The sequence below is a fragment of the Canis lupus genome, chromosome 6 (assembly GCF_003254725.2).
Source record: "Canis lupus dingo isolate Sandy chromosome 6, ASM325472v2, whole genome shotgun sequence".
Classification (NCBI taxonomy): Eukaryota; Metazoa; Chordata; class Mammalia; order Carnivora; family Canidae; genus Canis; species Canis lupus.
In genome coordinates this window covers 45,154,410-45,170,193 of record NC_064248.1, presented here as the reverse complement: position 1 = coordinate 45,170,193, position 15,784 = coordinate 45,154,410, and the positions used below count along the sequence as shown (strand labels likewise).

The following is a 15,784-nucleotide window of genomic DNA, read 5'->3' as shown; positions in this document are numbered from 1 at the left end:
TTTTACAGATGAGGACACTTTGGCATAGAGAAGCTAAGCAACTTACTAACTGCATCCATCTAAGAACAAGAGAAGTTAGATCCTATAACATCTGATTTCATAACCTGTATTTATAAATCTATGCTAAAATAGGGTGGCGTATTTTGCTTACAAGTAACAAAATCCCTATTCCAACTTACTTAGAAATATCAAAAAAAAAAAAAAGTTGGTTTCAGGTAGAGCTGGATTCAGTCAAAAAATACTGTGGAATCACAGTAGTCTGTCTGTGTTGATGCTAATTTCCTCGGGCTTTACTCTCAGGCAGATTCTTTATATTGTGTATTTAGCTTCCAGCAGCTTCAGCCTACTGTCTAACCCTTAGCAGCAGCACTCATAGGAGGGAAATAATCTTTTCCAAGAATTACCATACTTCTCCAGAAAGCCCTGTTAGCTCTGGATGGTGTGATGGCCAGTTGTCCCTGTCTGCCCTGTGGTTTCTGATATAAAAGGCTCCAATGGGTCAGGTCCCCATCACAATGTCTTCTGTGAACTACAGGTGTGGTCAATTATTCCCTCTCCTCTCCAGGTAAACCCCTGGATTGAGGGCTGGAAAGAGAGAGATTTTAAGTAAAACATGTGCTGCTGCCAGAGGAAGGGTCAAACTGCACTAAGCAAAGAAGAAGTATATGCCTACTAGAGGTAAATAAGCATCCATTCAAGTCATGGAAATAATTAAATGCCCAGTATAGGAGCTGGAATAATAACGTTCTAGATGTTAGGAAACCATTAATCATGGATATAAAGATCTATTCTCAAAGAATTCTATAGTTTCTTAAAGGAAAGGCAGTGAGTCTCTATTTTTTACTATTGTATCCTGAAAATCTAGAATGGTATCTTGGCACAGAGTGGCTGCATAATATATTTGCTGACTTGGAGTTAATTTAACTGACTTCAGAAATAGGCAGGATAATGTAGGAGATTAATGATCAGTCCTAGTGAGATATCACACACAACTTTTCAGTCTCATCTCTCACTTTTCTTATCCATTCTCAGAACTTTAACTTCTATATTGTAACTTTATATATGCTTAAAAATCATATACCTAATTCTCCAGCCTTAACTGCTTCTCTGAACCATATAGGAAACTTCCTTTTAGACTAGTTATTCCACAGGCACCTCAAATTAAGTATGTTTAAAACCGAACACATTTTCAGTTATCCAAAGCTTGCCCTTTTCTTCAATGTCCATTTAATAAATTGCACCACCTTGTGTTTCTGGGCTTAGTTACAAAAATGTGAGATATAAAAATCACTTCAGATCTTCCCTTTATCCAAGTGAACAAGTGTGAACTTGTGAAAAAGTTCTCTCAACTCTGCCAGCTTATCAGTTCTCATATCTGTGTCCTCCAAGCTTATGGATTATAGTAACTTAATTAGTGCCTTACTTACCCTTTTTACTTGTTTATAAGAATGTTCAAGTTCTACTCTCAGTAAATTCCAGTTTACAGTGTTGTAAATTGCAGTAACCATATCATACATGAGATCTTCAGACCTTATTTATGTTATAGCTGAAAGTTTTACCCTTTTACTCACCTCTCCCTATTTTCCTTACCACCCCAGCCCTTGGCAACCACTTTTCTACTCTTTGTTTCTATGAGTCTGACTTTTTTTGTAGAGTCCATGTATAAGAGATCCCATACAGTGTTTGTCTCTTTCTGTCTGGCTTATTTCAGTTAGCGTAATGCTAGTTATAGTTTGTGGGGTTTTGCTTGTTTTTGTGAATCCTCCAGGTTTATCCAAGTTGTCATAAATGACAGGATTTCCTTCTTGTTTAAGATTGGATTATCTATCTATCTATCTATCTATCTATCTATCTATCTATCTATCTATCTACCTATCTATCATCTATCTCTGTCTCATACTCCATCCTTTCATCTGTTGACAGACACTTAGGCTATTTCCATATTTTGGCTATTGTAAATGATGCATCAAAGAAGTACAGACATTTCTTTGAGATAATAGGGTTGTTTTTTTTTTTTTTTGAACTATACCCAGAAATAGGACTGCTGAATCATATCATAGTTCTATTATTAATTTTTTGAGGAACCTCCATACTGTTTTCATTGTGGCTGTACCAGTTTACATTCCCACCAACGATGTACAAGGGTTTGTTTATTTTTTCCCCATATTCTTATCAGCATTTGTTATCTCTTGTCTTCTTGATAAAATCATCCTAAAAGATGTGAGGTGATATTTCATTGTGGTTCTGGTATGCATTTACATGATTAGTGATGTTGGGTATTTTTTCATATACCTGTTGGTCATTTGTATGTCTTCTTTGTATGTTCTTCATTTGTATGTTCTTCTTTGGAAGAAAATCTATTCATATCCTTTGCCCATTTTTTATTTTTATTTTTTTAATTTTTTGCTATTGAGTTTCATGAATTCCTTGAATATTTGGATATAATCCCTTATCAGATATGTGGTTTGCAAATATTTTCTCCCCCTCAGTAGGTTCCCTTTTCATTTTGTTGATAATTTCCCTTACTGTGCAGAAACTTTTTTAGTTTGATGTAGTCCCACTTGTTTGTTTCTGCTTTTATTATCTTTTCTTTTGATGTCAGATCCAGAAAATCATTGCCAAGATCAATGTTGAAAAGCTTATTCTCTGTGTTTTCTTCTAGGATTTTTAAGGTTTCAGGTCTTACATTTAAGTCTTTAATCCATTTTGAGTTGATTTTTGTGTATGGTGTAAGAAAAGGGGTTGTTTCATTCTTTTGTGTATGGCAGTCCAGTTTTCCCAACACTGTTTATTGAAAAGATTATCCTTTCTGCATTGTATATTCTTGGCTTCTTTGTCAAAAATAAATAAGAGTCCCCTTTCTCAGTCTTGACAGAGTGATCTTCTGTAGTAAATGAACCTCATCAATCAACCTGGCCTGAGCTTGGGCTTGTCCCTCAACCTTTATAATTGCCCAAACCACATTCTTTGTTCTTAGTGGTTTACAGTAGTAATTGAGGATATGCTAAGACCCTTAGCGTCCCAAAGGGGGAGACTGCATTCAGCTCAGTTCAGACTAATTGGAAGTCAGATCCTTGGGCAACAGTTGGGAAAGTATGCAGTTCGTCCCTTCCATGGAGAAACTGGGAGATGGGCACTGTTGCCACTTCTGCCCTGGGCCGGGGTGTGTAGCTGGTGGTTGGGAGGGAGAGAGGGCAGTGTACCTGTGCCAATTAGGAGCTTCTGCTTTGTTAGCTGTAATCCTGTGGAACTTGCGAATGGAAATCTCCATTGGATTTCAGAGCCAGCTAATCTGGAGACCCATCTCTTGGCAGCAGCTACAAAAGCTATGGCACAGAGGTGTTACAAGCTCCTTTCAGGGAAATACTGGTGTCTTATGGTGTGGTATAGGGAGATGGTTGAGAAGGTGTCTCTTGGTTTCCTCATTCCCTGAGAGGATCAGAGACAGACCCTGGATTCATGATAAATTAGAAGCCTGACCCTTAGGCAGTAATATTTAAAGTATGCAGATGGAATATATACACAGTGGAATATGACTCAGCCATCAAAAAGATGAAATCTTGCCATTTGCAGTGACATGGATGGAGCTAGAGTATAATTATGGTAAGTGAAGTAAGTCAGAGAAAAACAAATACTGCATGATTTCACTCAAAATGGAATTTAAGAAACACAATAGGTGAACATTGGGGAAGGGAGTTAAAAAAGAGAAGGAAGCAAACTGTAGAGACTCTTAATACAGAGAACACACGGAGGGGTGCTGGAGGGAAGGTGGGGGGGGATGGGCTAAATGAATGATGGATATTAAGGAGGGCACTTGTGTTGAGCACTGGGTGTTGTTATGTTAAGTGTTGAATCACCAAATTCTACTCCTGAAACCAATCTTACATTATATATTAACTAACTAGAATTTAAATAAAAATGAGAGGGGAAAAAGTATGTAGATGGACTTCTTTCAGGAAAAGGCTAAGAGGTGGGCATTATTGTCTGTTCTCTCTTAGTTGAACCCTGAAAAGATAACCAGTTAAGAACTCCTTAGTTTGCCACAGTCCTTTGGGTCTCATGAATGTAAACCTTGATTAACTGTCAGAGCTGGACAGTGTGGGAACCCATCCCTTGGGAAGCAGACATAATACCTGACTCCAGGGGTGGAATTTATAGTCAGAATGTATCTCCACCTCTCCCACCCTTTTGATGTATTTTCTTGTTTGCCCACTGTGGAGTCGTCATTCAGTGAGTTTTTGGATTTCTTTCAGAGGTAATTCCCTGAGGTGTAGCTGTATATTTGATGTGTTCATAGAGGGAGGGGGTTTTGGAGACTCCTAAGTCACCATCTTGTTTTATCACCCTCTAAGAAATCCTCAAAATAATTTTCTTAGTGTTCCTTCTTCAATTGGAATTTCATACTTTGAAATCCTCCTATTTTTTCTTCCAGTTTTCTTTTTTATTCAGTATAGACTCTCTCTCTCTCTCTCTCTCTCTCTCTCTCTCTATCTCTCTGAAAGGGAGAGAGAGAGAGCACACACACAAGCAGGGGGAGAGGCAGAGGGAGAGAGAGAAGCAGACTCCCTACTGAGCAGGGAGCCCGAAGTAAGGCCCCAGCCCAGGACCCTGGGATCATGACCTGAGCTGAAGGCAAGATGTTTAACTGACTGAGCTGCCCAGGTGCCCCTTAATGGCCATGCATTTAAATGATGTTCTAACATATATCTGAGTTCTTCTCCCTTCACCTGTTTCCCAGATCCCAGGCTAAGGTATCCAATCCCACCTGCTTTCTCTTCCCTGTATTTCTTTTTAGACAGGCTAGGAAATTGTTGTGGTTCTTTTCTCAACATTTTATATGTAGACATGTAGATCAGAAGAAGAAGAGATTTAGGGAAAATCATTTAGGGAAAAATCATCTGGCAATGTTGAGCAAGGGGTAAAATGGTTACACTCTTTAGTTAGAGTGGCTGATTCCTCGTTCTTTTTTTTTTTTTTTAAGATTTTATTTATTTATTCATGAGAGACACAGAGAGAGAGAGAGACAGAGACACAGGCAGAGGGAGAAGCAGGCTCCATGCAGGGAGCCCGACGTGGGACTCAATCCAGGGTCTCCAGGATCACATCCTGGGTGGAAGGTGGTACTAAAGTGCTGAGCCACCTCGACTGCCCTGATTCCCTGTTCTATGGCTCTTTGTGTTGTGATAATATTATCTAATTCTTGTGGAGAGTGGAAAGGTGAAGGTAAACACATTCTGGAGAAACAGAATGAGGTAGAATTTTGTTAGTGTAAGAAATTACAGTTGATATAATAAGTCAAAGATGGTTGTAGATCTTTTAGACCAAAGTCGAGTACCTAGTGTCAAATAAGTAAATCCAGGCTTAGTAAGGGGAGATATTCAAAAGCATTATTGAATGGAGAAGGAAAGGACTGTTGAGATGGGGTGGGAGTAGGACTGCTGCACTAGAGAGAACGCTGAAATAAGCTCTGCAAATGTCTGATGGGTTGGGGAAAAATGGATTTTCTTTTATGGAGGGAACTGAACAAGGCCAGATGAACTGAGTGTAGTAGGAAAGTGGGATGAGAAAAATGCCATGTTTGGATAGTAGATCAAAGCATGTTTTATCAGGCAGTGAGTCTGTTCTTGGAAGAGGCCTTTAAGAAGAGGTATATGTTGGCTCAGGGTGAGGATGGGCCAAAATTAAGGATCTAGGGCAAGAATCTTAATGTTTTGTTAATAAGCATTCTGTTCTGATTAATTAGTGGAGAACAAGTAGTTAAACTAATCATTTGTGAAGCAACGAATGGAGAGTTGGATGGTCTGTGTCTGGGTTTATCACAGATAAACAATGGAGCCTCTTGAGTCTCACCTCAGTCTTACAGGGAGGGGTGGTCTGTGCTGTAAGCCATTTCTTGGGACACACAATGCGAGAGAATTTCTTAACATTTCCTGTTTTCCAGCATCACAGGGGTTGAACAAAGTTCAACATGGTCATTGGACAAACAGAAGAGAAAGTTCAAATTAGGATAAAAAGTCCAGCTTGATACATTCTTAGTAAATTATCTTAATAAATGTGTACTATAGATGGTTTGTGAAATAAAGCTCGGTTGGGAGGAGAGGGCTAAAAATATCTGAAGCTATTACTAAAGGCCTAAAATAATTTGTACATTTTTTTTTCTTGAATGACTGAATAGATAAATGAATAAAAATGAATAATATCCTATTGAGAAAAACAGATCTAATAATCATCTTATTGAGTCTATAAAGAAAAAAATGTTCATTTGACACTTTTACTTAGACACTGAATAGATATCTCAAAAGGAATTTTCAGGTTTAGTCATTCTATGCAACACTGCCTTGCACTAAAAAAAAAAAAAAAGTAAAACTGATTCTTCCATATTCTCAGATTAGTAAAAGAGACTACCATTCAGCAATTTGTCATGCCCAAAGCTAAGTGTTATCTTTGCTTCTTTTCTTTTCTATCTCATATTTAATCTATCAAGAAGTACTTTGGGTACAATCTTCAAATATATCCTGAATTTAACTAGTTCCATTCACTTTTTCTTGTTGTTACCACCCATCACCTGTTGTCAGCACTATCTTAGTAACTAGCTGGTTGATTTGTTTCCAAGTTGGTTGCCTTAGACTCTGTTTTCCAGGCAGCAGCCAGAATGATCATTTAAAAAGTTAAACACACACACACACACACACACACACACATAAAAATAAAAGATAAATAAGTTAAACACATCATTCCCTATTTTGAACCATTTTATAACTTCCCACTGCTCTCAGAATAAAATTAAACCTCTTATTATGGTCTAAGAAGCTTTGCATAATCTTTTACTGCATAACTGTGGGGCCTGCTCTCTTACATTGTTGTTCTTGCTCACTGGACTTTATCCAGTTTGACCTCCTAACGATTCTTCAAAACACCAAACTCGTTGCAAGTGTATAGACTTTAGTCTTGCTCTTCTCTCTGTCCATACATATTTCTCCAGATCTCTCATCTTTTTGTATCTTTTTTCTCTTTTACACAATTATGCATCAATTTTCATTCCAGCATTCACAAAATCCTCTTATCTTTTTCATTCACTTTATAGATTGTATCACTATCTCATCATCTCACTGATAAAATAGACACAGAGGGTGGCTACATTAAAATGGTAACTAATGCAATAATAACAAAAAAAGGTGCTTAGGATCTTTCTTAGCACATGATGATATTCAACATCATTGTCATCTTCGACATCACATCTACGAAAATATTTTACTAATTTATATGTATTATTATTGAATACTGTCTCTCTTAGAATAGAATGAAGTTCTATGAGGGGAAAGACTTTGGCTCGTTTACCCTTTATAACAAGAACTAAGTATAGTGTAAGGCATGCAGTGAGGAGTTAGGAAATATTCACTGGATGATTTGTCTAAGAATTGTAGTCCAAATAGTAGCTCTATATTAGCGCTTTTAGTTTTCAAGAGGCACAAGTATTCTCCTGTTACTCAGGTGGTGGTACTTATGTTAAGAGAACACAGGGAAGCCAAGGAGAGAGAAAACCCAATGCCTTATCAAAAGGGCAAGATATCAAAGAGCACTAGAAAATCATTTATCACCATTCAGACCATAAAAGTAGCTCCAGTGACCCATAAGCAACTCTAATGACCCAGACAGTAGATATAGTGAGCCAGTAATTTTGTTGTTGCCTTTGAATCAGACATCTATTGCTTTTTGGTCTAGTAACCTGCCACACTGATGACTCTTTCCTCCCTTGTCTGTTATGATTTCTACTTTCAGCACTTCTTAACTATGTCTCTCCTTTCACTGTGTTATCTATTTAGCCATGTGTTTAAACTCTCTATTATGGATTTGATTACATAATGATCATCTGTGGCAGATGCTGACATCTTTGGTTGTCTACTTAATAGCCATCACTCATATATTTTTGCTAACAGAAGCTCTATTTTGTTTAGGTACCAGTGGTCAGTTATGGTTATTATTCATAATTGCTTTAGTTCAGTTATGCTTGTCTGACTCCCAGTGAAATAGAATGTGAGTGAGAAATTAGGGGTTGCCTATTAGAGAGCTTCTGAGAAAGGTTTTTGTTTCCTAATAAAAATTGAGTGTCATGAGAAGACACTTTTGCTCCGATTTACTTCCATTTCATACCCCATGCTGTCTTGGGACCACATGATGCCTGAAACTGTGACAGCCGTCCGAGAGCTGTGAAGTTTGAAGCCTGAGATCTAAAGATAATATGCTGAGAAAGGTTTCATGTAATGATATAGTTATGCCTCAGTGTTGTTCTTGAGTGGCTCTGCTCCTCAAATAGCTACTTAAGTGAATGATACATTTCCTGTGGTTCAAGCCACTTTGGGCCAGTTTTTGTTACTTTCAGCTGAATAAATCCTGATACACTCACTACTCAATGGATAAACATATTAATGAGTTGGTTTCTCTACAAAGGACACCAAAACATCATGAAATGCCTTTAATTTCTAAGGGAAATAATTGATCTAGCATGTTGTGACTATGGCACTGGAGTCACAAGATTCAAAGATGGCCAATAATGGGTAAAGGACTATTTGTATCCTCTATGCTCAGAAGATGATGCAGTCTGAGAGGTACTCCATATATTGATTCCCAAGCGGTGCCAAATAAAATGCCACCATTTCAAAATTTGAAGAATTAACCATAACTGGTTACAAAACAGCATAGATGTGTTGTATATCACTGACTAAATCTTTGTCCTGTTTTTCCTTGCCTCATGCTCCCTTATCCAACTCTTACATAAGTTTCCAGTGGGAGAAGATGACTCAGAACTTTTGTCACATAGAAGAAAAGTGGATGTTAAAAAGGTGGTAGGTAATTAAGGAGATACAGATTATTGGGTGCAAAATAATGCTGTGCTCTCACCTCAAAGACTAGAATGCAAATATTAGAACCTAACACAGAGTAATTAATGGACAGTGTTATATAAATTTATAAATGCATATTTTTTAAACCAAAATCACCAATATAGGGCTAGTCTTCAACAAAAGGCTAGTTATCTACTCTAATATCTAAATACACAAGTAGTTTGTTAAAAAACTTCAGAATAAGTGTACGTAAAATAGCCCAAAAAATAGTCTATTCTACTTTTGAATATTTCTAAATTGACTTACTCTTTGTGTTCCCTAATGTACTCAGAGTTCATTGTTACTTCTCTTCTTCATAAGTAATGACAAATAAGCCGCTTAAGCAAATCTGATTATTCTCTCAGATAACCCCTTTATAATGTATTTTGTGTGTGTGTGTGTCTGAATCAAGTGTTTGTAGTACTTCTTTGAAAAGAAGGAAACACTCTCCAACTGAACTGAATTATTAGCATTTCCAACAATTGTATTTTTAAAGTATGTCAGAAAGTGACATAAAAGTACTAGTTACAGTCAGTCATGAAACCACGTTATAAAGTGGCCTATCACATTTCAAACCTTGCATTTTGTCATTCTTAGAAGTAGTCTTCTTCCTCCAAAAGAGGAAGGGGGGGAATCTATCACTAAAAAATGACATGAATATCAGATACTGCTGACAGACGGAACCTGTCACCTCATCCGTGTAGTGCTGTAGGCTGCTGAGGGTTTGTTGAAAGATGCACAGTGACAGAAAATTTTATATACCCAGTTTTTTTTATATATGTTAAATAAATAACTCAAAGTGATGTGTTATAAAGCAACATTTCTTAATCTATGGTAAATACTTAGAAGGAATTATCATATAAATATGTAAAACATAATAGTTTATTAACACATACCTATAAAGCTTTAGAAAATGGCTAATTCCGAGTCATTTCTTTTCTTTTTTAAAAAGATTTTATTTATTTATTCATGAGAGACACAGAGAGAGAGAGGCAGAGATACAGGCAGAGGGAGAAGCAGGCCCCACGCAGGGAGCCCGATGCGAAATTCGATCCCAGGTCTCCAGGATCAGGCTCTGGGCTGAAGGTGGTGCTAAACCGCTGAGCCACCCGGGCTGCCCTTCCGAGTCATTTCTGATTAAGAATACTTTTTGAAACCATGCAGGTAAAGTAAATTCATTCTCCTTTAATCAATAACTTTTTTCTTTTTGCCTTCACATCATACCTGTAATGGTTTAACAAATTATTATGTCACTTTATTTTATATCATCACACATATTTTACTCATTGGATCTTAAAACTATTAATTAGCTGACCCCAGCAAAATTACAAGATACTTAAGAAATTTGTCGATTGAATCAATCTTACTTACTATACTTGTTTTAGCAATAAATTACTCTTTTTTTAAAAGATTTTATTTATTTATTCATAGAGAGAGAGAGGCAGAGACACAGGCAGAGAGAGGGAGAAGTAGGCTCCATGCAGGGAGCCCGATGTGGGTCTCCAGGATCACACCCCAGGCTGCAGGCGGTGCCAAACCGCTGCGCCACTGGGGCTGCCCAGCAATAAATTATTCTTAAAATATGTTTTAGTGTTTTGTGGAATTGCATTATACATATAGGCAGTGCACATGCGATGTTCAACTTGACGTATTGCTGCAAACTAAATACACCCATAGCAGACATAAAGTGCAAAAATCTTAAATATACAACTCAATTTTTATAGATGGCTATATATGTATAGTAACTACCAAAATTGAAATACAGAACATTTCCCACAACACACAAGGCCCTTCCTATTGATTCTGAGTCAGTATGCCCCCAAAGCTAATCAGTTATTCAGACTTGTGTATTCAAAGAGTATATATTTTTGCTCTGTTCTTTTTTCCCCCATTCTTTTCTTTCTTAGAGTATTCTGTTTATATATTTTTATATTGAGTTGCTTATGTTTACAAATTCTGTATTCTGCTGTGAAACTCATTAAGCACCTAGTTGTATTTTACAGTTTTAAAATACCCATTTGGGTTTTTGTTTTGTTTTGTTTTGTTTTCGTTTTCATCCATTTTACTTCACTGTTGAAATCCTCAATTTTAATCAGTTTTTTTCTGATCTTTTCCTATATATTTTTTCAAAGTAGTAATCACAAATAAAAAAAATCTCGTTTGCTATCCCCAGAGACTAGGTTATCTATGCATTTGCTTTCTTTTATCTCTCCTTTGACTTTTGGTCATATTTTCTTAACATTTCATGTACATTATGTGTTTTTGTTATATAGCTAGACAAAAAATTATAGAAGCTTCAAATGACATCTTCCACAGGAGAGGGTTTTCCTTTGAGGCTGAGAGTCTATTCACCGCAACCAAAGCTAGGTTGCTGGTTTAGTAAGACCCAGTCATTCTTGTTCTTCAGGATGACCCTCCAGGTATTTTTAAGACCCTTAATGGATCTCTGACATGTTAGACCTTTGGGACTTCAAGAGTTTCAGTTCTGCCCTTAAGATTTTGTGCTTAGCTTTTTATCCTTTTGTCTTACATGACTTCAAAAGTCATAAAGGAAAATATTATTTATTTATTTTTGTGTGTGTGGTAGATTCCTTCCTTTAGTGGAACTTTGTCTCCTAAAGTGTTACTAAGCTCTGGAAGATTTCATCCCGCCTGGCCAGTTCATCCCATTCATCTCCTCACTGTACCCAGAAGTTATGGTTAAGCCCAGCTATGAATTTGAAGCTCTCTTGGTTGCAGTCCATCATACCAGCCCTAACCAACTGCCAAAACATCATTGCTTTCTTTCCAACAATAAAGTCTCTCTGCCTGGGCCAAGCAGCATTTTCAGCCTATGCTCAGAAATGGCAAGCAACTCTGCATTTTAAGTTTATCTGATCCTCATTAATTCCACAGTCCGTCAGTGTTTTTATTTATTTTTTATTTTAAAGATTTTATTTATTTATCCATGAGGGACACAGAGAGAGAGAGAGGCAGAGACACAGGCAGAGGGAGAAGCAGGCTCCATGAAGGGAGCCCGACGCGGGATTCAATCCTGGGTCTCCAGGATCAGGCCCTGGGCCAAAGGTGGCGTTAAACTGCTGAGCCATCCGGGCTGCCCTCTTCAGTGTTTTTTTTTTTTTTAATTTTTATTTATTTATGATAGTCACAGAAAGAGAGAGAGAGAGAGAGAGAGGCAGAGACACAGGCAGAGGGAGATGCAGGCTCCATGCACCAGGAGCCTGACATGGGATTCGATCCCGGGTCTCCAGGATTGCGCCCTGGGCCAAAGGCAGGCGCCAAACCGCTGCACCACCCAGAGATCCCCTCTTCAGTGTTTTTAAAATAAAGTTTTAAAGCTTATCTGTCTTCAGCAGCATTAAAAGTTTTGGCCAAGATTTTCCCCATCTTTTGTCATAATGATACTTTCCATATAAAGATGTATAGTGTAAGAGATTTCTTTTTCCCTTCTCCTTCCAATTAAGCCCTTACCTGCTCAGAGTACTGTTTCAGAAATCTAATTTTTAGAAAGATTACAAAAGCAGTAACATTTTTAAAAAAGATTTATTTACTTATTTTAGAGAGAGAGAAAGAGAGTGAGCATTAGCTGGAGGGGCAGAGGGAGAGCAAGAGAGAATCTCAAGCAAACTCCACACTGAACATGGAGCCCAATGCACGACTCAGTCTCACAACCCTGAGATCACAACCTAAGCCAAAACCAGGAGTGTGAAGCTTTAACCAACTGTGCCAGCCAGGTGCCCCCAAAGTAGTGACTTTTTAATACACATATGCGTGGATGTATGGGTGTATGTATGTGTAACCATTTGAAGATGTTCCAAAAATATGTCACATTCAGTGTATCATAATCAAAGTCTTTTCCATCCCCACCATAATTTTGTTTTTCTTCCATCTCTATTGCAAAGTGCCCATTGTGGTGGCATAAGGCTAGAAGGTGGGACATTATCTCTTTTATCTCTGGACATGAAACTTATAAATGATTCCTGAGTTTCTCCTTGCTAAAATTGTCTCCCTTTCCTCCATTACAGCTTAGTCCAAGTTCATTTTTTTAGTACCTTCATTACAGCCACCTCCCAGTGAATTTTTCTCTTCCAATTTGATGCCTTTCTGATCAGTCTTTGCCATAATTGCCATTTATATTTCTAAGAGAGGAAAGAATTATATAACTTTTTTACTTAAACATTTCTGAATAAATTTGTTAGTAAGCACAAATATATTGGCTTTGTACATCATGCATTTCATAATCTGATTTCTGCCTACCCTCCAGTGTCCTACTCTTGTCTTCTACACCCTTTAGTCTAGACTATAATGGCCCCTGCAGTGTCCCAAATGCAGAATGACATTACCATCTCTACATTTTTTTATGATGCTTTTCTCTCTACATGGAATACATTTTAAATTTTCATGTGTGAATAACACCTACTATTCCTTCAAAAGCACCCCCACATGTTTGTCTTGATGTCTCATGAGTGTTAATAGAGCCTCCTTTGTTGAACATCCAAAATATCTCCATGCATACCTCTGTCAGGGTGTTATCATAGTCATTTTAAATATTTGCAGTGTTTCTCCTGCTAGAGTGTAAATACCTTGAGAACAAGCATCTTATTTATTTCACTTTATATTCTTAAGACTTATCACCATATCTGTTACAGAGTAAAGTTTGTTGAGTAGAGTAAGATTGTATTGATGAATAATCTACAAATTCGTTATTGTGCCTTTATTCTTTCCCCATATTACAGTGTTAAATCAGTAGTGTAGGCATATTACTCTCAAGAGGACAACTTATTATGGAGCAATCTATTATTTTTATCTTTGAGTTATTCATTTTACTTTTAATTATTTTCCTTCCCTCAAGAAAGTTTTAGATGTTTTGTTATACTTTTCAAAAATTTTTAAAGGTCAGTATCCATTAGGTAAAACACTTATTAGATAAACCTTTTCCTAAAGAATCATGTTTTCATTATTTCATTTTCTGTCAATGTTATTTATTGGTAAATACTGGTCTGTTTCAGGATTAAAATTTAGCAAGAATATCCTATTTATGTGCCATTTTTTGTCAGATTAGCACACGATTTCCAAGTGATTATCTAGAATTAGAATTAATAGGTTTTTATTTTAGCCATGAAACTTTGTAACCATCAATATGAAATCTTCATAATTTGAGATAAAATTCATCTTACTGCATCCTTTTTCCTTGACTTTTCACTGAATTAAATATTAGAAGCTGGTAACACCCTAAACTGATGCCATCTGCTGTGAGGACAGAATTTCAACATTGTGACAGCAATGTCATATCAAACATAAAGACTGATAGATTTAGGGAGAATTAAATAGTGTAAAAAGAAATGTTGAAACAATTAGTAAATATGTTAGTGAACATTTTTTAAAATGTGAAAGGTAAATGGTATGATACAGTTTCAGTTTCCTGATTTTTCTCTTTCGTGGAAACAATGCGTTCACCATGTTTTATTGCAGTAGTATTTTATTTTATTCTATTTTATTTTTTTAAGATTTTATTTATTTATTCATGAGAGACACGGGGGGCAGGTGCAGAGACACAGGTAGAGGGAGAAGCAGGCTCCATGCAGGGAGCCCGACGTGGAACTCGATCCTGCAACTCCAGGATCACGCCTTGGGCTGAAGGCAGCGCTAAACCACTGAGCCACCAGGGCTTCCCTGTAGTAGTATTTTAATCAAAATAGAACTTTTTTATGGCAGTGGATATGTTCTCTATATATAGCTTTCTATGTGATATGATTTCAGGCCCTACACCTTAATGGTTTACCTAAAGGAACAGCTCTGGATTATAGAAAAACTCCTTAGCATAAACTTGGTTGCAGTATAGGAAAAAAAAAAGAAAAAAAAAGTTGTACTGGTTAAAGATGCTTACCACAAATATTATAATATAAGATTAAAAAAAAGTGTTGCATGTACTAAGAGATGCTAAGCAAGTATGGTCATTCATGTTTCTTTTTGGTTTCTTAAGTCAGAGGCACTATTATACTCAACTCTTAGCACAAGTAAGAGGCTACAAATGTTTAATACCAAAATAAACCTAAAATCACATAGTGAAAAAAATCAACTTTAAAATAGGCACTGATTAGTATATCAAAAAATGAAATATAGAATATACTCTTCAGGTCTATAACTCTCAATGATATAGGATATCTGTAAAAAATTTGATGAATCTGCAAAATCAGTGTTAATTTTAAAATGTGTATCAATTACTTTTTGTGAGATAATTTTAATTATTCACTTTTAATACTTTAATAAATTTTATTGTAAACTGATATTACAGTAATCTATACACAGTACTTAATACTTTACTGAAAAAATGTAAGCTATTATATTTCTAGTAGAGTTTTACTCTACTAGATCACATATATCTAATCAACTAATATATCACATAGGCTTTTAAGTGCTGAATTTTATGGTATAGATAGGAGTTTATAGAAAGGAGAGACCACATCAGCAGGTCAAATATTTAGAAATGTTACAAAACAACTGGATTTTGAGCTGGACCTAAAATAATATGAAGTTTTATAAAGTTGAACATAATTTGAATAAAGTAGTATTATAGTATGAATAAATATAAAATAATTATTGTATTCAACAAATCCATAATAAGTTTTATAGATAATAAATATGTAATAGGTATATATTTACTTCAAAATAAAATGCACATATCTTAAATATTCAGATCAGTGAATTTAGAGAACTATAAACGTAGGTAGCCAACCCCAAAACAAGATACGTAACATTTCTGTCACCCTAATGTTTCCCTCTTGTTTTTCCAGTGATGTTTCTCTCTTTCTGCCTCACACACTCCCAGTTTCTGGCTACCACCTTTTGATGTCTGTTGACATAGATTGTCTGTTTTGTCTGTTCAGGGGCTTAATAATAAATTC

The 15,784-nt window shown here is 36.4% G+C and overlaps 2 long non-coding RNA genes across 11 annotated transcripts in view; one reads left to right on the top strand and one right to left on the bottom strand.

Moving 5' to 3' along the window:
* LOC112640757 (uncharacterized) overlaps positions 1-15,784 on the top strand; it is a 79,234-nt gene that overhangs the window by 5,394 nt on the left and 58,056 nt on the right. The gene's annotated exons all lie outside the window — the stretch shown is intronic.
* The window catches only part of LOC112640758 (uncharacterized), a 56,378-nt gene continuing 50,448 nt past the window's right edge, over positions 9,855-15,784 (bottom strand). For 4 of the 5 annotated variants that reach the window (XR_004816751.2, XR_003124190.2, XR_003124193.2 and 1 more), the window contains 2 exons: positions 12,932-13,018; positions 9,855-10,103 (listed from right to left, as the gene is read on the bottom strand). This is a non-coding gene — a long non-coding RNA (uncharacterized LOC112640758). The remainder of the gene's footprint in view (positions 10,104-12,931; positions 13,019-15,784) is intronic. The other variant, XR_003124191.2, reaches the window with a different exon arrangement.